We start from the raw sequence: 20,841 nt of genomic DNA, 5'->3' as shown, positions 1-20,841 counted from the left end.
TTATGAGTGTGCTAGTCAGTCATGTGCACCCCAAGTTATGAAAGTGTCTCTGCCAAGTGCTTTAGGGGATTGATTAGTACAGGACTGTGTTTTTTTTAAAACATCAGTTTCTCAGCTGGAGATTTTTATGTCATGTAAGCAGTGTAAATTTAGACTCCCCTCACCCAAGCACAGGCTTCGGGATTTTATTTCTCATGGGAGATTTCTGACTGCTCTGAGCCATAGAGTATTCAGTTAAAGCCTTCCCAATCTCATTTCCCAACTCTCTTCCCCAGAGGTAACTGGTATTCTGAAGATGGCTTGTATCCTTCCCATTCATGTATCTATACTTTTACCATGTTTAACAATAGTATACAGTATTGATCTAGGGTTTAAATTTTATTCTAATGGCATCATATTGTGGTTACTGTATTCTTGTTCTTTCTAGTAAACATAGTTTCAAGATTTAAACATGCTGATAAATATATATATATATATTTATATTTATATATATGTACAGTTTACTCATTTTAATTGCTATATAGTATTCCACTGTAAACAAAAACTCAACATTTTCCCATTTTTCTATTACTGGGGAAAAATTTAGGTTGTTTCCAATTCTTCACTATTACAATTACTGCTTCATGAATATTCTTTGTATAGTTTTGTGGAAGTGTATTTGGGCTCTATACCTGTTATGGAATTATTGGGCCATAGGATTTGGATATCTTTAATTTTATTAAATATTGATAAACTACTCTTATTAAGTGGTTATGCCAATTTACAGTCATAAGCATTTTGATAGAAAATATGATGTTGGGTTTTCAATATGTAAGTCAAAATTTGGTTTTGTTAGAGCTTTTACGTTTTTCCATATGGTAGATATAAAGTGTTATCTCATTGTGGTTTTAATTTGCAGTTACAAGATTACCATGAGGTTGACCTTTTTTTTTTCCCCAAGATTATTGGCTTTTCAGGTTTCTTCTGTGAATTATCCATTTTTCTACTGAGGTTTAGTCTTTCCTTTATTGATTTATGAGGAAGTTTTACATTTTCTGGATGTAATCCTTTGTCAGCTCTGTGAATTGTAAGTATTTTCTTCCAGCTTGTGGCTTGGAAACCTTCCTTAGAGTCCTAAGAAAATCCTACTTGGTTGAGATTTCTGGAGTCTATTTGCTATAAAATGTATTGTTCATGCTTTTCCACCTTGCTGCAGTGTGTTGTGGACACTATAGGAGTAGGTGACATTTCCATGTTCCTCTGGGACCCATGTAGATACCTCTCTTGAAGCTGAATTGATTTTTCTCACCAACTTGTGTCTCTGGGACTCCTGGCTGCCAGCAGGACCTGAAGTGCGCTGGTCACCCTAGACTCCTAGAGATACTTTATTTAATGCCATCAGAGTGACAGATTGAAAGCTAGAGATCTTAAAAAAAAATCATAATTTGGGCAACAACTCACTAGCAGCTAAGGAAAGATTTCCTACAAGCCTTCCACTGACTAGGAATGGTGCACAACTGAATAGGAAGCTCTTTATCTGACATGGAAAACTTACAAGCTATCAAAACCATTGCACAAGGTTTCTACCACAACTTGTAAGATTTAATTTTGAAAGAGTACCACAGAAGCAGGAGAACAATTTATATTAGAGCTACCCCACATATGAGTTCTCTCTTGGTTGTTATTTAAAGAGCACCAGAGAGCCTCAGCTGTGTACCCCCAGGCAAGAGCTGCCTTCCCTTGAAACCTCATTCCTTCTATATAGACAAAATTAGAAAAAGGGATTTGGCATCCAACATGTTACCATTTTCTCTTACCTTTCCTCTTACCTTTCCTCTTACCTTCTTGGTCCCATGCAATTTCAGTTACCAGGAACACTTCTCTGGTTTAGTTGTGAATCTCAAACTTAGGCCACCAAGTGGAGATTTTCCATGTCTGCAGCACAGCTTCAAGCAGCCTACTAAAATGTAAAGTATTTGTAAATTCTCATTGTTTATCATAGGTTTTCATTTGAATTTTTCAGTCTATTCTACATTATATCTGGATTTATTTTTTAATTTTTAAATTATTTTTTAAATTCTTTGGTGGGGAGTAATTAGGTTTACTTGTTAATTTTATTTTTAGAGGAGGTACTGGGGATTGAACCCAAGACCTTGTGTATGCTAAGCATGTGCTCTACCACTTGAGCTATACCCTCCCCTCCTGGATTTATTTTAATGAACAAATGATGTATTTGAAATTTAATTTTCAAGTAAGTTGGAGCTCTAGGAAGAGATATGCTTATTCTGTGATTCTGAATAGCCTCTAATTCATGTACAAAAACACCCATAGGGCTGTGGTTCCTGGAGCAAAGATTTCTTCTAGCCATGTGTTCTGGTAATCTCCAAACACATACAGGACAGTTTAGTCACATGGTCTATTTGTTGTCCTTTGAACTTGCTATTCTACTTCTTACCTAAAGATCTTTACTCATGTCAAGTCATTTTCCAATCCAGAATACTTATCCTCTTCCTGCTAATCTTTCTGAAAGCTTAAAGACCCTGCTTCTCAGATAAGATTTCCCAAGTCCATGAAGCTCGACCTTAGAGCTTACTGTCTTTTAGTGTTCGGTCCTGTATTGTATACATTTATCACTAACTGGACTGCGTGGTCTTCAGGGTCAGGTCCAAGTCTCAGACCTCTCTCTCTCTCGGACCTCATTAGGACAATCCTTTCTAGTAGAGAGCATTGACAATTTTTGCATTCTGTAAACATTCGTAGACCTAGATGAGATTACCCCATAAAAAGAAGATAAAAGAGGAAGAGAAGTGTCTTAGTCCATGCTGTGGCTGTAACAGAGTACCACAGATTGGGTAGTGTATAAACAGAAGTTTTTTCTCACAGTTCTGGAGGCTGGGATGTCCAAGATCAAGGCACCAGCATGGTTACATCCTGGGTAGGGCCCTCCTCCTGGTTCATCACGGTCACTCTCTTGCTGTGTACTTACATGGTGAAATGGGCAAGGGAGCTCTGTGGAATCTCTTTTATAAAAGCATTAATCCCATTCATGATTAGGTCCTCCCGAGGGTCCCAACTCCTAATACTGCACATTGGGCATTAGGGTTTCAACATATGAAATTTTAGGGGGCAGACACATTCAAACTGTTGCAAGAAGCTAACACTGATTGAGCACTGACTCAATACAGGCACTGTGCAAACAACATCAACACATGGCACACGTCATGCTCAGTCTCTACCACACCTCTGAGTAGGTATCAGTCATATCCACATTCTACAGGTAGGAATACTGAGGCTCCTGGCGGTTAATACCTCCCCAAGATCACACCACTGTGAGACAGCTAGAAGGCTGGTCCCTAAATCCTTGATGATGGATCTAAAGTTCTTAACTATTAAGGACAAAGAGAGATGGGGGCGTGGGTCAGACCAGTGTCACAAGGATTGGGGAATTAGTGAAAGCAGAGACACAAGGTATTTATTAGCTATGGTCAGGGGTGAGAGGCAGTGTTCTTTCTAGTAGTTGCTTTCCACTGGAAAGAATTGTCCTAGTGAGGTCTAAGGGAGACATAGAGGTCTAAGGCACTGATCTGCTCTTAAGAAGTATATATGCAATCCAGTTAGGGATCCATGTGTACAGTAAAGGAATCATCAACATAAGATGGTGTTGCAGGCTCAAATGGGCATCACTGAGCAGCAAGAAAGCCCCAGGCATTGGGAAGAGGGTTAGAAGAAAGGGCACTGAGAACACGAATTCCCGAGAACCGACTTCCTTTTTTCCAGCTGATCCCTCACAGAAACCAAACTCTCACCCAGTCTGTCCGTCTGATGCCACGCCTGGCCACAGCAATCATGCCGGCTCAGCATTCCCACAGATGGATATCGTTTTCCAGAATGGAGTGTGGAAAACGATACTTTTTTCTTCTGCCATGATAACATCCCCACAATTAGGAGGGAAGAGAGCCAGAAACTGATATTTCACAAGGTCATGCTTCATTTTCCCTGGCTTGATGCAGCCCAGGGAGGAGGGCGTGGTTTCTAAGAAGCCAGTGGGAACTCTGGGGGCTGAGTATCTGGTGAGGGTCTGTTCCCTCAGAGTTTGCTGCGTCTTTTGCAGCATCTCCTTAAGTGGAAGAACATAAAATTGTGCAGAGAAATGTTTTAACATGCAGCCAGTCAGTGAGGATTTGTCAGATCGACGAAGGCCAATTCTGAGTGTTCCCTGCTGGGTTTCCCAACACCCCGGGACGCTCACTGAGCTATCTATTAAGAATATTTTCCCAAGTCATTTGTGTTAGATTATAGGCTATAAACTCCTTATTGTTGCTCGTCTGCCGTAAATATAAAGCAATCATTTTTAATGCAAACAGCTGTTGGGCTGGCCTCTCCAAGATGCTTTGCCCAGGGACTCACGTTCTGCTGTTTTCTCCTTCATCGAGTGCGTTTCTGATTGTTTTTCTGCTCTGCTGCATACCACACATGTGGTGGGGGGTGGGTGTATGAATTTTCCTTCCACAGCTTTGTTTAGACCCAGGGTTTCTAAAAATATCCAAAAGGAATTGAAGGTGCAGAGGAGCAATTTAAGTTGTATGAAATCTGATGACTCAAGCCTGTATCACAGCCTCTAATTTCTTACAATGACCTTGGAAACACCAACCCATTTTTTTTTTTTTCTTAACCTGCAGCAGTAAGATTTGGGATTTTGGATTATATGTATTGCTTCAAAAATTCTTTATGGAGGGTCTGCCATGGCTAGATGTTGAGGCTACAAAGGTAAGCCAAAATTGACACGGTGTCTGCTCCCTGCCTGTTTTTTATGCCCTCCAGCTTTACTGGGGTATAGAAAACAAAATTGGAAGATATTTAAAATCTAAAATGTGATGATATGATATACATAAACATTGTGAAAGGACTTTCCCCATTGAGTTAATTAACACAGTCATCACCTCACGTATTTATCCCCCACCTTTCTTGGAGCCGGTGAGAACATTCAAGTTCTACTCTCTTAGTAAATTTCAATTATACGACACTGTGTTATCATCTACAGTCACCATGTTATACATTAGATCTTCAGATTCTTATCCATCTTATATGTAAAAGTTTGTACCCTTTTATCAACTCTATTTCCTCCACTAGCACCTGGGAACCACTTTTCTACTTTCTGTGTCTATGAGTTCAATCTTCTGCCTCTTAAAGTCTAGTAGGGGAGACAGATTGATCAAATTATTGCATAAACTGAAATAGGAGGTATGAAGGAAATTTAAGGAATAACATAATGTTTAATCTAGTGAATCATGCGATTTCCCTAAGAAAGCAGCATTTGAGCTGAGGGTAAAGTGGAGTTGACTCTACAAAGGAAGAGGAGGAAGGAGGATGAGGTTTCCAGGAAGATATAAAGGCACATTCAAAGGCTAAGAGGTGTTAATGAGCATTACAAGAACCAAGTTAAGGCCTGGGCACCAGATGCAGAGAGAGAGAGAGACAGAAACAGCATAATGGGGCTGAGAGGCGGGGAGGGGGATCCAAATCCAGCAGGGCTGTGGAGGCCATATGAAGAAGAGCTTGGGCTCCATCCTGAGACCAACTGGAGGCATAGTCATTAAGACCTCAGGAAGAAACTGCTGGTTTCCTTGACCACAGTTAAATGAAATGTTGGGGATAATTTACAGAAGGAATTCTTTCAACGAGTGTGGGTGGGGTTAAGGGAACCAAGGAAGGATGCTGAGGTACCCAAGCAAAGTGACATCGAGAAGCCATGATCACTTCTAGGCCTGAAGAAGCAATGGGGAGGAAACTGAGAGCTGGAGCTGGGAAAGAGAGCCACCCTGTAGGAGCTATGGTCACGGAAAGTCACAGACAACAATGGAACTGTATTCCAGTGGGAATAAATTCTTCAAACTCTCCTGCCTTTTGCCCTTCAGTCTCTTGCTGGATTCTTCATTGGCTGAACCCAAACAGAAGACAGAGGCCAAAGGAATCCATTGAGATGAGCACCCCCATCCCCAACCAGGTATAAAAAAGGGCATAGAAGGGAAAAATGGAGAAAAATCAGCACTGAAGGCTTTTAGCCTGTGAGTGACATGATCAGATTTGTGTTACAAAATAGATCATTCTGATTGCTCTGCAGAAGGCCAAAAGGGCAAAGATTAAGAACAGGAGGCCCTGTAAAGAGGCATCTATAGTAATTAAGAGAGCAGTAATAACAGTGGCCTAAGCCAGAGTGTGACCCAGTGGACAAATCTAGAGATTTCTAACATGGTAGAGCTTGGCCAAGACTATAAGGAACTCCAGGGCATTTCAACCACACCCACCCAGATCTGTGAGATAACTGAGGCTCAGAAAGTAGAAGGACCCTGGGCCAGAGGCAGCAATTTCCCCCACCCTCTCCAGCACACTGCCTCTGTCAACGTGCTCTGCCTGGATCAGACCCTGATCCTTCACTTTCATTCTCCAGGACAAATTCCTTCTTTCCTGAAGGCCCCTAAGGGTCACTGTGGCAACACCCACTCCCAGAACCTTGACTTTAACTTCCTGACTGTGATGTCTTGACTCCATGTCCTTCTTGCTTGGGAAACCTGAACATTAGCAGCACTGTAGAGCTGTAGAGCTGAGCTCACCGTGATGGCTAGATCAGAATAAACAAGGGGTGCTGGAGAAACAAGGCATGGCCTCTTTTTGCCTTTATTTCTAATAGTGAACAATTATTGAATGCTTATTCTCTGCTGGGTAATATTTAAATCCCTCAACCAATGGGGAGGTTATAGCTCAGTGGTAGAGTGTGTGCCTAGCACGCATGAGGTCCTGGCTTCAATCCCCGGTACCTCCATTAAAATAAACAAATAAACATAATTAACTCTGCCCCAAAACAGAAAAATTAAAAATAAATAAATAAACATAGTTCCCTTCCCTCAAAACAAAAAGTTAAAAAAATTTTGTTAATTAAAAAAAGTAAGTCCCATAACCATACATGGAGATAGATATTATCATTCTTTTATGAGCCAACTGAGGATCACACAGATTAAACAACTTGCCCAAGATCCACAGCTGGTCCAGGCTCAAACCCAGGTGCCCTGCCTCTAAGCGTCTATGGTCTTAGCCACTGCTCCACACTGCCTCTCACCTACTTGGCACAGAGCTATGCCAGGCTCCCTTGTTTGCAGTATTGGGGCTGGGAGAGAGAATTCAAGGGCTCAAAGAGCAGTGAACAGTAAAAGACGGCAACCGTCAGTCCCTGTCCTCCCTGTGTGCACGCTACTCTTCACATCAAGAGGAGACACCGAATTCCCCTCGCCGTGAATCTGGGCTAGCCTCGGTGCATTTGTTTTAACCAACTGAAATCTGGAGTTTCTGCGTATCACAAAAAGCTCTGCAGTTTTCTCTTCAGAGGCTCCCTCTCAGGAGCCAGCTGCCATGCTTTAAGAAGTCCAAGCCACATGGAGAGGCCAGGTGTAGGCTCAGTCTCCGCTGAGCTCTAAGCAGAGAGTCAACAATAAGTGCAACCCTAGGGAGTGAACTGTCCTGGACAACCAGGCCAGTTGGGCCTTCAGATGACTGTAGCCCTGGCCACCATCTGACTATAATCACGTGTGAGAAGTCCAAGTAAGAACCACTGGATGAGCCCAGCCAACACAAGGACTGTGAGAGATACTCATAAATTACTCAAAGCCACTTAAATTTAGGGGTGGTTTGTTATGTGTTCATGGATAGTCAGAACAAAGGGTAAGGTCTCTGACCTCATGGAAACAATATTTAGACAAATGCAACATAAGCATACCACACACATTCCCTCTCCCACACAGCTGTTCACGGGGAGTCCCTTTCCTGGAAGCTGTCCCTCCTCTGTGAAGATCTGGACCCACGAGTTCTTGAGCCCAGCCTCCTTCTTAGTCTTCAGGAGTTGGCCTGCCTGCGAGAGCCTCAGTGTACAAGTGGCAGGCCCAGCCAGGGAAGATGGACCACATGCACTGGACCACAGCTCCCTGCCTTCCATTCCCTCCCACCTTCTGGCCATGCAGGTTCTCCAGGATGGAGTGAGGGTGTGGAACAGACTCTGGGAGCTGCAGGACTCAGACGAGAAGGAGGCAAACCAGGGGTGCAGCAGAGGACCATGGGGGCCTTGCAGGAAAGTTCTCATCCTAGAGAGGAAAAAAAAATCCGTAGGTTATCCTAGCCCAGGAGTAGATTGAAGTCTGGGTCTAACACGGTTTCTCCACCTCAGCACTACTGACATTTTGGACTGGATAATTCTTTGTTGTGGGCTGTTCTATACATTGCAGAATGTTTAGCAGCATCTCTGGCCTCTACTCGCTAGATGCCAGTAGCACTCACCCCCAAGGCTGTGACAACCAAAAACGTCTCTAGACATTGCCAAATGTTCTGGGGTGGGGAGAAATGGCAAAACTGCCCCTGGTTGAAAATGACTACCCCTCCTTCCTTCTCTGCTCTGAAGACTTTTCCTCTCAGATCTGAGAAAAGCCTGTGATTTCTTGCGACAGCAGTCCTTCACCTGTCCAGGTGCATGACCTCATCTGTCTCCACCAGGCTCCCCTCTCCCCAGTGCTCCCCTGGCCAGATGGTACTCAAGCTCTCTGCAGGGCATTTCATTGACATGATGTAGCCCTGCAGGCTGAGTCCATTCCATACCCCTGGCTGAGGAAGATACAGGCCAGATTAAAGGGGAACCCCTGGCAGCTGTTAGAGCACAATCAATAGGGGCCACTGAAATGTCACCCAAATAAAACTACAACAGGGAGCCAGTTAACTCAGGTTTCCACACGTGACTGCTGACAAAGCTGGTGAGACATAAGTTTGTTTGGTTGCAATTAAACACTGGGTACTCCTGCCAGCCTATGTCTGTTAATATTTTTGTGGCAAGTACATGCAATTTACACAGTGTATACAAGGCCTCACCACTAACTTTGACACTGGCCCTCTGAGAGTTCCCTGTAACAAGCCAGCCTGTTGAAATTCTGAAATTGAAAAATTCCCGATGCTGCATGTGCTCTTTCCTGGAGATGATTTATTAGAATGTCTTCATTTAAACAGTTTAATATGCCTCTAAAAAAACTGCCTAGTTCAGAAAATCTCATGCAATATGTGCATAAAATATAAATCTTTATTTTCAACATAAAAAAGCATTTGATTTTATTATTTTCTCCATTCTTACTAAAGATTGAACAGACATGTAGAAAATAATCATGCAAAAAGGCTCCAATTATTCACCTGACATGTCCATGTCTCAGTCTGACCTGGGTGTCGATCAGAGGTGAAGGGGCAGAAACTCAGAGAAACTGCACTGGAAACCTTTTCTTTCCACTCCCATTTATTTCCATGTAAAATAAGATTAGTTGAATCCTCAAAGTTACTTTAATATGAAAATAAAGTAAAAACAAAACAAGAAACTGTCTGAAATATAAGTCAGGAGATGGAGAGGTGCAGAATCATCCTCTATTTGACCTTGGGGTTTCGAGAAAGACTGGATGCTAATTGCATGTGTAAAAGCCTCAGATCTTTTCCAGCGCCACTCTTTAGATCCAATTCCTTCTGCTCCAATGAAGACTTCCTTGATTCGCTGGGCAACTACGCTCTTCTGCACCCCAAGCAGGAAAGTACTCACCAGTTTGTCGATGCTGGAGAAGACTTCCCGCTGCATGTTTCCTATGTGCAGTCTCAAGACCACAAGTGTGTTACTCCTGGTCCTGCAAGAAGCAGAGGCCAAAATGGGATCAGACATGCAAAAATCCTCTGGGAAAATGCCTTTTGAAGAACAAAGGAGGAATCTTAGGAGGCAAGGAGAGCTGTCAGATCACAATGCTGTCCTGACTCTGGGGAGGAGAGAGGGAAGGGAGGGAGCTGGGTCGGCGGAATCTCAGACTGAAGTACAGAGCTAGGGAAGTTTCAGGCAGGCTGATGGGAGTCCTGGAGCCAGTATCTTGCAGGAATGGTCCTGCTTTAGAATCCCTCTTGTGCTCAGTCATTGTCTGAAATCAGCCCAAAGGAGGCAGAGCTTCAGAGTAGCCGGCACAGTGGATTAGGAGTACAGTATCTGGGGTTGTCTATCAATTACGGTCCCCGTGGCACAGCAGGAGTTCTGAGCAGTGCATTTTCAAGGCCACCACAGTTGTGGAAGCCTCAGTGCGGCAGAAGTCAATGGATAAACAGGAGAGATGAGGAAGGAAGAGGGGTACCAGCAGGTAAGGGAGGCCAAAGGCCAATTTGACCCACTTCTGTCCAGGGACCAGCTTACACCTCAAATGAGCACTAGGGCTATTTCCAGGCTTCTGACTCTCGAGTCCCAGGCCAGCATCAAGTCTCATCAGGTCAGCTAGTGCATGCCAGCCTGGGAAGCAAGCACCACTGACCACATTTTACCTAAAATAAAATGTAATTCAGGTTCCAGACAATCACTTTTCAACTGGAGTTTGGGGATGGAGACATGACAACACAGGGGGATTGTCAACAAGAAAGTATTTCCACTCTTATGATGGTATAGCCATTAGCAGAGATGATCCAAGAGTAGGGTAATATATCTACCTTAACACAATTGATACTGCTATGTGGGTAAGAAAATGCAATTAATTATTTTTTCAGAAATATTGACTGAGAGTCTTATGCATTGTCAAGAACTGTCCCAGAGGCTAGGACGATAGGTAAGACATATTTGGAGCTGTTCAAGAATGAAGAACTAAGAATATGCAGGGATAAGTCCTAGGGAGATGGGTTTAGATTTGAAATAATAAAGAATATCTTATTCCCTTTCAATAATTCTGTTATATATATCACCTTCTACTGTGCTTCCCAGTCCTTTGCTCTCACGTGGCCGTTGTGCCATGAATCACACTTTATTCTGATTAATTATTTATGGATTTATTTCTCCCTAAGAGTTGGCAAAATCCCCAAAGACTGGGAACGTATGTGTTAGTTCGCTAATTAAATAAACAACTCATCGCTCATATATTTATTCAACAAAGGTTCCTGAGTGCTTTGTCTGTGCCTGCTGTTGGTATCTGGGGAGGCCAAGATGAGTAAGACACAATCCCTGTCCTCCAGGACCTCAAAGAAAATTAGGGGGAAAGATGAGGAGATACCAGTATAGCCCCGAGCGGTGTGTGCTACAGTCAAGGTAATTACTGAGAAGAGCGGGAGCACCTACCTCTGCTGAGGGGGTGGCAGTGAGGGAATTCACCACGGAGCCGATGAGTCTTGAGCTGCGTTATGAAGGACAAGTAGAAGTCGTCCAGGGTCTTATCCCGGCTTCTAGCACACAAGTCCGCAGTCTGATCCTGCAAAATGAATAAGCAGAAAGTAACTGAGGGCATTTTTTCCCGATCGGCATCTACTGCCCTTCATCCTGGTAACAGCATCTCACTCCTCACTCCAGAAATGGGCCCGTGACCCAGGCCTTGGCAATTAGCTAATCAACAGGTTCTGGCTAGTGAGTGGTTCAGGAGTGTGGACATGGTTGAACTTGGGCCATTGAGATTCATCTCAGGACTTGGTTGAGCAGCAGGAGGACAGAATCTCTCTGTCTGATGACCTGGAGTTGTGAGGGTGTCAGCCTGGGGAATCTGGGGGCATCTGGTTGAGAGAAATCTGCCTGAAGTTACATAGAGAAAGAAGGACTGAGAGGTGGAGAGAAAGAAATTGGGTCCTGATGACATTGTTTTAGTTCCTAGATCCAGAAATACAGTAAGTGGGTCTAGTCCTTATCTGTTCTTTGGGTGATCATTACCTTTTCTGGAGTGGTAAAATGGGGTTTAAACCAGCCTGAGTCACCTTTTCTATTACTTACAACCAAACGTGCCTTGACTAATAGTGATAAATAGCTATCTATAGTATAAATTGCTTCACAAAGTACTGAGTTCCCCATTTCCAAAATGGTTCATGGAAAAATCAAGACAAATCTATCAGAAGAGGAAATGCTATATTATTGGGGAACCCTAAGTCCTTTTCAGCCTTGCTGATTGAGGCTAGAATTTTGCATCTGTTAACCTGAAGCAGAGAGTTAATTTGACAGAAAGAAAGGCAGGAGTGGACACAGAGAATCTACACCATAATGTCAACCAGACTGCCTAGCAGACTTTCCATAAAGGCTTGATATTGTTTAGGCTAAAGTATCATTTTAGAATTACTATTTACTTTCTGCATTTTTGGTCAGTGACAAGATGGACCCAAATCAGAGAGAACGGACACACTAAAAAATTCATTAAAAAGAATTAACAACAACAACAAAAAACCAAAACCAAAAACAAAACAAAATAACAACAACAAAAGAATTAACAGTGTTCAGGTTGGTGGAGAGGAAGTGATGTGACCACGGAGACATGGCCGCTGAGAAAGATATTTTTCTTTTCCTTTTTTCTGCTTGCATGCACCATCTAAGGGAGGAATTATTGTCAAAGTCCCAAGTCCTCCCAACTTCTCGACAAACATAAACGTCCTCACCACAGTGCCAAGCTTGGCAGGGACCTGAAGAGAAAGTGTCTGCTGCTCCCACTCCCCAGGGTTTAAGTCAGGAGGCCAAGGAATCTGTGCAATGTGTCTGGGGCAGATGTCGAATAGGGCAAAGCCTAGAACCAGAGGAGATGCATTTTATGAAACAGAAACACAAATAAATAGCTGACACCAGAAGACAGACCGTCTCCTGACTGTTTAGAAACCACTGGACTCTGGTTCTATTCATAAAGATGACATGTTCCACAGATCAGTTTTCCCTGTTACTAATCGAGGCCAAAGCACCAATATACTCCAGGCGCGTGCGGGAAGGGGCTGAGATGTGGGTTCAGGGCTCCGACATCTTTAATGACTCACTCTGGCTCTGGGTCAGGACACATGCAGAGTGTTTCCGTATTTGTCTGCTCTCAGTAACTAGGGGAGACATAGATGCATAGACTTGCCCTAGATTTCTAGCTCTTTTCACCTTCCTGTCAGTTTCATCTTTCTTCTTTCTTGCCTGTCTGCCTCCATCACCTGCTTTTCATTCCCTCTTAGCAGAAAGAACACTTTCAACTAGTCAAGAGGCATGGTTTCTGGTTCAGACCTTGTTAATAACTGGCTATTCAATATTAGGCATCTTATTTACTCTCTCTGGACCCCAGGTTCTTCATCTGCAAAATGGACTTAGGTAAGTGTTCACTCAATTCGTTAATTGAAAAATTCTAGTTGTGGCCAATACTTTGGTACCATCCTGCTATTTAGAAAGGTTGGGAACAAAAATTATCATTCTCAGGCTTCCTTGAAGCTAGGGTTCTACATTTGAATTACATTCTACCAATTCGATGTACTCCTGTGATATAGGAAAGACATATTCATTTCTTGTGCCATTCTGATGGATACGCTCTAAACGACCCCTCAAAGCCTAGTTCAACTCTGTGGGGTTTTATATTTTCTTTCCTGGCTATACCTTCTCTTAGGCAAAGAGCTTATTTCAACATCGTGGGTCCAGTTCATTTCTTCTCTTCTGAGTTGCGATAAAGCCCAAGAAATAGACCCTTGACAAGTCAGGGAAGGGTAAATGCTGGCTAGAATCGTCTTGCTCTGTCTGAAGTTTCCATCCTCTTTTACAGCTTATTTCTGGTTCAGCAGAACACAGTTCATCTTCCTGGGGTCTTGCAGCAATTCCAGAAAGAGAGATACTTGCTAAAAAGTTGGAATGGTAACCATGATGCCCTGTGGATCCTCTGGCAGCCATTATGAGGCTGGATTGTGCTGGGCACGCAGAAACGGTCCCCCTTTAACATCCCCTGTTGTTAATTTTACAGGAATGATTATATTTTTCATAACATTCCAGAAGCATCTTAAGTGCTGCTCCAGTTAAAGAAGACAGCTCTGGGAGGACAGAGACCTAGCTCTGGCTCCCCAATGACGTGGTAAGCAACCTTGGTAAGGACAAATAACCACTCTGTCTTTTAGATTCTCTGGGTCTAAAATCAACGAAGCACCATTTTCCCTGGCTGCCAGTACCTAAGACAAATAGCAGGCTCTGTAGTGCAGTAAGTTTTAAAATTGAGCTTGAGAAAAAAAAGTGGGTGTCCGATACTACCAAGGTCAATCCTGACCTTGACTCCATGAAGGTTAAACACTGGAAGTCTGATTCACCAAGACAAGGGCTAAAGGGAACCTCTGGGTAGTTGGTCCTTTGGCAAAATCGTGATGTGGTTAAAACTCGTCTTTTTCCTCCTTCCAAATGAGAGAAAAAAAAATCAGTTTTCCAAACTTCAGCACCAGAAGCCTTTCCCCACTTCCCTCTGCCCTCTAGATCTGTGCAGAGTTTCAGCTCTGCTCCCCTTCTCAGGGCAGGGGAAAGAAGTAAGCTCGTGTCTCCTGGGGCTGTGGTTTGAACCCAGGCGGCTGAGCAGCCCTGGGTAGCTTAAGGAGCACAGAGTCAGGGCCCCACAGCTAGAAACCCCACTCAGTCAGTCTTGGATGGCGCCCAGGTGTGCCAACTATTCCAAAGCTCCCACGGGTGAAGAACCACCAGGGTGTTGTTACCTAAAAGCACCTCTTCAGAGAGAAGAGGTTCCAGGGATGAACTAATCTTGCCTCACGTCTATTCAAAATTTCCATAAAGCAGGCTATTGCCACTCACTTTTACTTGCAAACTTCAAGGTAGCTAAACGGGAATTGGGCTCGTGCCATAAATAAGCTCGTAGAATCTTGTATTCATGCCAGGGTTAGTTTAATACAGAGCTTCTGTCTAGGGGTTGGTGCCCTGTTCTGGGAATTCTGCGCCCATTCTGCCTCCTGGCTTCGTTGTGTTCAAGGATCCCTCCCTCGAATGCCCTCAAGGACCTGGCTTTCGTCCTCCGTCGGGTGTCCTGCTCCTCATCTAACACGCTAGTACTAACCTGATAGCATCAAACAATGACAAGCACAGGGGCTGTGAGTCAGATCTTGTTCAAGTCTTGACACCACCACTCTATAGCTCAGGCGACCTTGAAAAAGATACTCTGAGTCTTGGTTTCTTCATCTGCAGTGTAGGGAGAATATCACTTATTCTATCAGTTTAGGGTTTGACACGCAGTGAACACTCAACAATTGTGAGGTCCCTTTCGCCCAAATTTCATTGTTTACCTATATTTCTTTCTACCTCTATTGTTTATGTGACCAGTAACCCCAAGGATTTTTAAAGGTAGGAATTGGGGTATCTACAGGAAGGTGTTTTAGGGATATAGTAAGACCTTCGTGTTACAGTTGAAATTATAGCCTACTGGTCCCCACTAACTGCCTTAGTTCCCACCATAAGGGATCCTACCAAGGCGCCGAGGACAGTGACATGATGGGGGAAACTAACCAATGTAGTGAGAGGAGTGATCTGAAAAAAGCCCTCTGACAGTCACATGTGGGAGGCTGAAAAATAAGCCCAGAGAAGACCTGGAAAGGGCAAACTACCAGATGTCCAACTAGGAAGCAGAAATCCTGCCTAGAGTCTGTTTCCAACCACAGAATCTGAATTTTGGGAAGAAAGCATTAAAAACAATAAATTACTCCAAATGGCAAATTTAGGATTCAACTGCCTCAAACTGTAACAACTTAGGCACTTGTAGAAGAGAAATATTCCAGATGGCAACGTGGAAGGATGAATTATAGAGGAGGAAGCGGCTAATATCCTGTGCAAGACTTTGAAGCAAAGCAAAGAGGGAGCCTTCCTTAAAGGAGCCGACCAGAAGAGGCTGGTGTTTCTAAGACACAGAAACAGGGTGCCATTTCTATACGGTCAGCTGGCCACTGGCCAGCCCTGGGTGCTCAGGGCTCAAGTCTGATTTCAAATTGCCTTCTATCTTCCAAGAGATTATGGAGCAAATGGCTCTGGTGGATGCCCTCAGGAGGGCATCTGGAGTGACTGCTTAATTCAGGGTTCCGTGGGCCGAGGTAGCGTGTCAAACTGTTCCTGGTCCCCTTTCGTCTTCTCTCTCTTATTATAAGAGGTCACTTCAGCCCTGGAACCAAGGGGATTGAATCTGAACAGGTGAACTGAAGGAACCTGGCTGCATTCTGGTCAAAGGGGCCTTAGTTCTGGCTTCTCCAAATGTTGCCCTTAGATGCACCATGTGATCTGACTACATGACACCTCCATGTCACCTCGGAGATTACTGGAAATGCAGCACCCCAAATCTACCAAATCAGAACTTGCATTTTAACATGGTCCACAGGTGTTTTGTATGCATGCTAAGATTCGAGAAGCAATGGTCTAGAAGATTTTATAGGTGAAAAGAGGTATGTAGTCCCACAAAGATCCCCGTATTCATCAGAAAGGACAGTTCCCATTGAGGTTAGTTAATATTTTCAACAATACTGCACCTCAGTGAGTCTACAAGCTCCTGATAGTACTGCCAAGGCCTTGACCTCAATACTACTAATAAAAGCCTTTTCCATCTGATGTTAAGTCCTTAAACGAAGGGCCGTCCAGTGCTCAGTCTCAGCCTCCGTTACTCCGTTCTGTTGTTTCTCCCCCTTTTCTCATGGGACAACTCATCCCAACTGGAGGAAAGTCATGGCATGAAGGAAAGTTGGATAAAATCCTATTTTGGTTTCTCAACACATTAAAAAAAAATTCAGATTCCTTCCTGTGGTCTTACAAGGCCCGTCATGGCCTGGCACTTGAATGTATCTTAGAGCCTATTTCTTGCCTCTCTGCTCTAACCACTCTGGCTTTCTTTCTTTCCGGATCCACACACCAAGTTCATTCCCAGCTCTGAGCATTTCCAGCCATTGCTTTCTCCATGGGAATGCTCTTTCCTTCCTCATATCTTATTGCTGACTCCTCATCATTCAGGTCCCACCGCGAATACTCTTTTGCTAGAAGGACCAACCCTGCCACTCTCTCTGAAATCCCACCCACCTCATCCATCTCCATCACATTATCCTGTGTGATCTTCCTCACTGTACTTCACATTACCTGGTGTTCTCTTATTTATATTTACTAATGTTTTTCTCCTCCCCTATAACATGTAATAAAGCTTTAGAAGAGCAGGGAACAAGTTCCTCTTACTGACTGGTATATCCTACGTGCCTAGAACAGTGCCTGACAGAGTATTTACTCAATGAATGTTTACTGAATTTGAGTGAATGACAGTGCTAGTGTGAAATCATTGATTTTTTGATTATCAGTGCATTCCTGATTTCCTTCCTCTAAACACTCCACTCATGCCCACAGACAACTCCAAAGGGCTCAGGTGGCAGAGCCTGAGTTAAGGATGTTTTAGGTCTTGTCTATAGCACTGAGACAGGTCATGTTTTGGTCACTTCAGAGCTATGTGGTATTTCAATCAATATAGTTCTACAAACACTTACAGACTGCCTGCCCATGTACAAGGCCCTGTGAAATAGAACAGGGAATATTATAAGATCTTGACCTCAAGGGCCTCTCTTCAATCAGGCAGACAGGTAGACAAGCTAATCAATTTTGTGCAATATGAAAAGTGCCACAGCCCCAGTAAGTTCAAATTATTGATGTGCAAAGGAAGAGTTTAACTCCAAATGGGGGAAGAGTAGTGATAATTTCCCAAAAGAAATGATGTCTGATTTGGGTTTTAACGCACAACTAGGAGCTTGCTGGAGGCACATAAAGGCAAAATGCATTCCAGGGAGACAAAATGGCCCGTACAAAGGTACAGAAACAAGAAAGCGGGTCGAGGGGACTGCAAATAGTTTGGCGATGCCAGAATGCAAAGTGCGCAGTTCGGGCAGGCAGAAGCAAACAGGCTGGGAAAGGAGTCAGGAGCTGGTGATAACACATCTCCTTGAGGTGCTGGGCCTACTTCATGTTTGAGGTCAGATGCAAATATCTCAAATTCATTTTAGTCCAAAAGAGCCAGCAGTGGATTTAGCTGAGTGCATGTTGCAACCCCTAGTCCTCCTCTGTGCTCCCCTTGGGCACCATGAGCACCATAGCCAGCAATCTCAAAAGCCCCCACATGCTGGACCCATTAGGCCCTGCCTGCTCCACTGTCTGAGTCACTTCCCCCTCTGCCAACCATAGGAGAACCCAGAGGAACTCTCCACTAAATGAATTTGAGATGACTCACTCCAAACCAGGGACTTGAAACTTGAAAACCTCAGCAGCAATGCCTTGGCAATAAGACTCTTGGTTCAGATTGTCCACTTGTTGTCTGGGGAGCCACTGGAAGTGAGGGGATAGGGCAGGAGTATCTGGGGGAGGGCGTTTGAAGCAGAAATGCTGGGTTTTCCCAGAGCGTTGGAAAGACAACAGCACCCAATGCATGTCATTGCTTGTTTGAGATCCAACTAGTTGCCAAGAGTTAAAAAAATGACACTCAAACATATTTTGGGTGGTATACCTAGTTTTGTTGACAATATTTGATGCAATTTTTAAAAATAAGGAGACTTCACATTAAATCATATATTTCTGAATCCTTTCAACAATTTGAAAGGCCTGCAATAAACCACTGCAAGTGAAGAGTGGGTGCCCTTTCTACGGGCTGTATGCTCCTCATGTTTCCATGGCCTCACTCTAACATTTACATTCTGGTGCCCCAACACTTACACGCAGAATGCTTCATTGGTTTACTGTACCTTTTTGACTCCTCTGGACACTTGATTTTATAACCTCTATTCGGAAGCCATCACCGAGTGGGCAAACTCTGATGACATTTTCAGTAACAGAGGAATAGACCTCAAAATATAACCTCTGGAAAATTTCACCTGCTCAAAGCTTAGGTGTAAAAGAAATAATAATACAATAAAAGGGCATGAAGATGACCAGTCTTCACCTCCCACTTCTTCTCTCCTGCCAGACTCATGGTATTCACATTCGAGGCCAGGGTTATTTTTTTAATTCTCTTATCTTATTGTTTCTCATCATAATTAAATCATGGTTTATACTTAAATGGGTAAGGAGTGGAATGGCACTGTTGGTCTAGGTTTTATGAGTCTGGTATCCTCGCCCAGGAAACCAGACACCCAGGACAAAGCATGTTTTGCTCTTTCTTCCATCTATTTATGTTTTGTGGCTCTCCTTCCTTCCATCTGTGTTCGTCTGCCTGCTCTTCCAAGAAGCATTCCATGATGTCCCCAGGCTGGAAATACTAGCCTTCTCTTCTCTATTCAAAATTAGTACTTATTCATTTTTTGTTATGCAACCTCTTGAGTTTTTGTTTCCTTCACGGGGAAAATAATATCTACTTCATAAGATCATTATGTATGTTATGTCTGGACATGGTGAAAATGACCATTGCACACACACATATCACTTGCTATATGCCAGGAATCCACCCAAGGGCTTTGTATGTGTTAACTTATTTGATCTTCGCTACATCACTATAGAGTAGTATTCATGTTATGAAACCCATTTTACAGATGAAGAAGCTGAGGTACAAATAGGTTAAGTAATTTGCTCAAGGTCACCCAGCTAGTAAGTGTTGGAGACAAGCTTCAAACCTCAGAAGCTAGACCCAGGATCTATGCCCCTAACCATGAGGTAATACTGCCTCTCTTCCAAAGTTAGGTCTACAGTGCACAGTAGCGTCCTTTATGTTTGAGATTGCAAATTGCCCTCCATGATCTATTCCTACCAGTGCTATTTTGTATGTTTGGTCACATGCAGCCAGATTGAATCCCACCTGTTTTCAAAGCATGATTTGACTAGCTGAAAAGAATTATGGAGGGAGAAGTCCCAAATAGCATAAATAAAGCTTGAGAGGTGGGATCCTCTGTCCTTCCTTTTCCTCCTTTATTTTGGCAGGAGAGTCTTCAGATAGAGAACTCTTTTGAAAAATAGTTTACCGGCAGACCCCTCCTGAAAGCTCTTTTCATTCTAGAAGAACCAAACATCCAGCATAGATGCGAAACACTCCTGAGACCAAGCAAAGGCTTGGACCTATCAGAATGCAACTGGCATTGGTTTTATTCTCATCATTTTTGGATATGGATCTATTTCCAGTTCTAGCACTAACTTACCCGTACAATTTGATACAGACTTGTATTTGTCCTTGGTTTTTCTATCTGTAAAATGAAGGATTGGAAAATGAGCATATATGCCTTCGAAGGCCATATCCAACTGATTAGTTGTTTTTGTCTGGAGTGCGGCAAGCCATATGCAGGGTTAGACCAGCACTGTTGGCTGCTGGAGAGAGCGTATGTCAGCGTGTTGGCCAAGAATTTGTCTCCCTGGGTTACATGATTCTCTAGGCTCCTACACAATTTTATGTTCATGGGAAAATAGCTACAAGAAGAAAAGCAAGAGGTATGAATAAGACATTTTAAAAGGATTATGAAGAAACAAAGTATGACTGTTGAATCACTATACTGGAGGTAGCAAAGAACAGGATTAATACTGCAGAATCCAAATCGGTAACGTGGTAGACAAAAGTAAAATTAAAGCAGAGAAAAAGAACAAAGTAAGACGTGGGGCAGGAAGGGCAACATGAGGGATCTTTGTGGAATGGAACTGTTTTGTGTTTTGACTGTGATGGTGGAAAACAGACCAACACATGTAATAAAGCTACAGAAAATTAAGAACATACACACACTTACACACACATACATGCACAAATGAGCACAAGTAAAACTGGGGAAATCTGAATAAGATTGGTGCGTTGTATAAATATCAATATCCTGTCTATGACGCTATGCTATATTTTCACAAGATACGACCATGGGAGAAAACGGAATAAAAAGTACATGTATTATTTCTTACAACTGCATGTGAGCCTACAATAACCTCAAAATAAAAAGTTAATTCAGAAAAGAAAGATCAAAGCTATAAACACACAAAAGGAGAATTAGAGATAAGAGAATAGACATCCAATATTTAGATAAATAGTGTTATAAAATGGAACTAGAAGCAATGATCAAAGGCAAAAGCAGATTAAACTGTTTCTATGCTCGAAAAAAAAGCCAATTTTCACA

At 43.1% G+C, this 20,841-nt stretch overlaps 1 long non-coding RNA gene across 1 annotated transcript in view; it reads right to left on the bottom strand.

Annotated features, from left to right (window-relative positions):
• Positions 1–7,943: 7,943 nt before the first annotated feature.
• Positions 7,944–20,841, bottom strand: part of LOC123613417 (uncharacterized) — a 183,666-nt gene continuing 170,768 nt past the window's right edge. Inside the window, exons 3-5 of the long non-coding RNA XR_006720770.2 lie at positions 11,126–11,255; positions 9,590–9,671; positions 7,944–8,108 (exon numbers count right to left, since the gene is read on the bottom strand). This is a non-coding gene — a long non-coding RNA (uncharacterized LOC123613417). The remainder of the gene's footprint in view (positions 8,109–9,589; positions 9,672–11,125; positions 11,256–20,841) is intronic.

Source organism: Camelus bactrianus, chromosome 22 (assembly GCF_048773025.1).
Source record: "Camelus bactrianus isolate YW-2024 breed Bactrian camel chromosome 22, ASM4877302v1, whole genome shotgun sequence".
NCBI lineage: Eukaryota > Metazoa > Chordata > Mammalia > Artiodactyla > Camelidae > Camelus > Camelus bactrianus.
The sequence above is the reverse complement of the archived record's forward strand: the minus strand, read 5'-3'. Positions and strand labels throughout refer to the sequence as shown.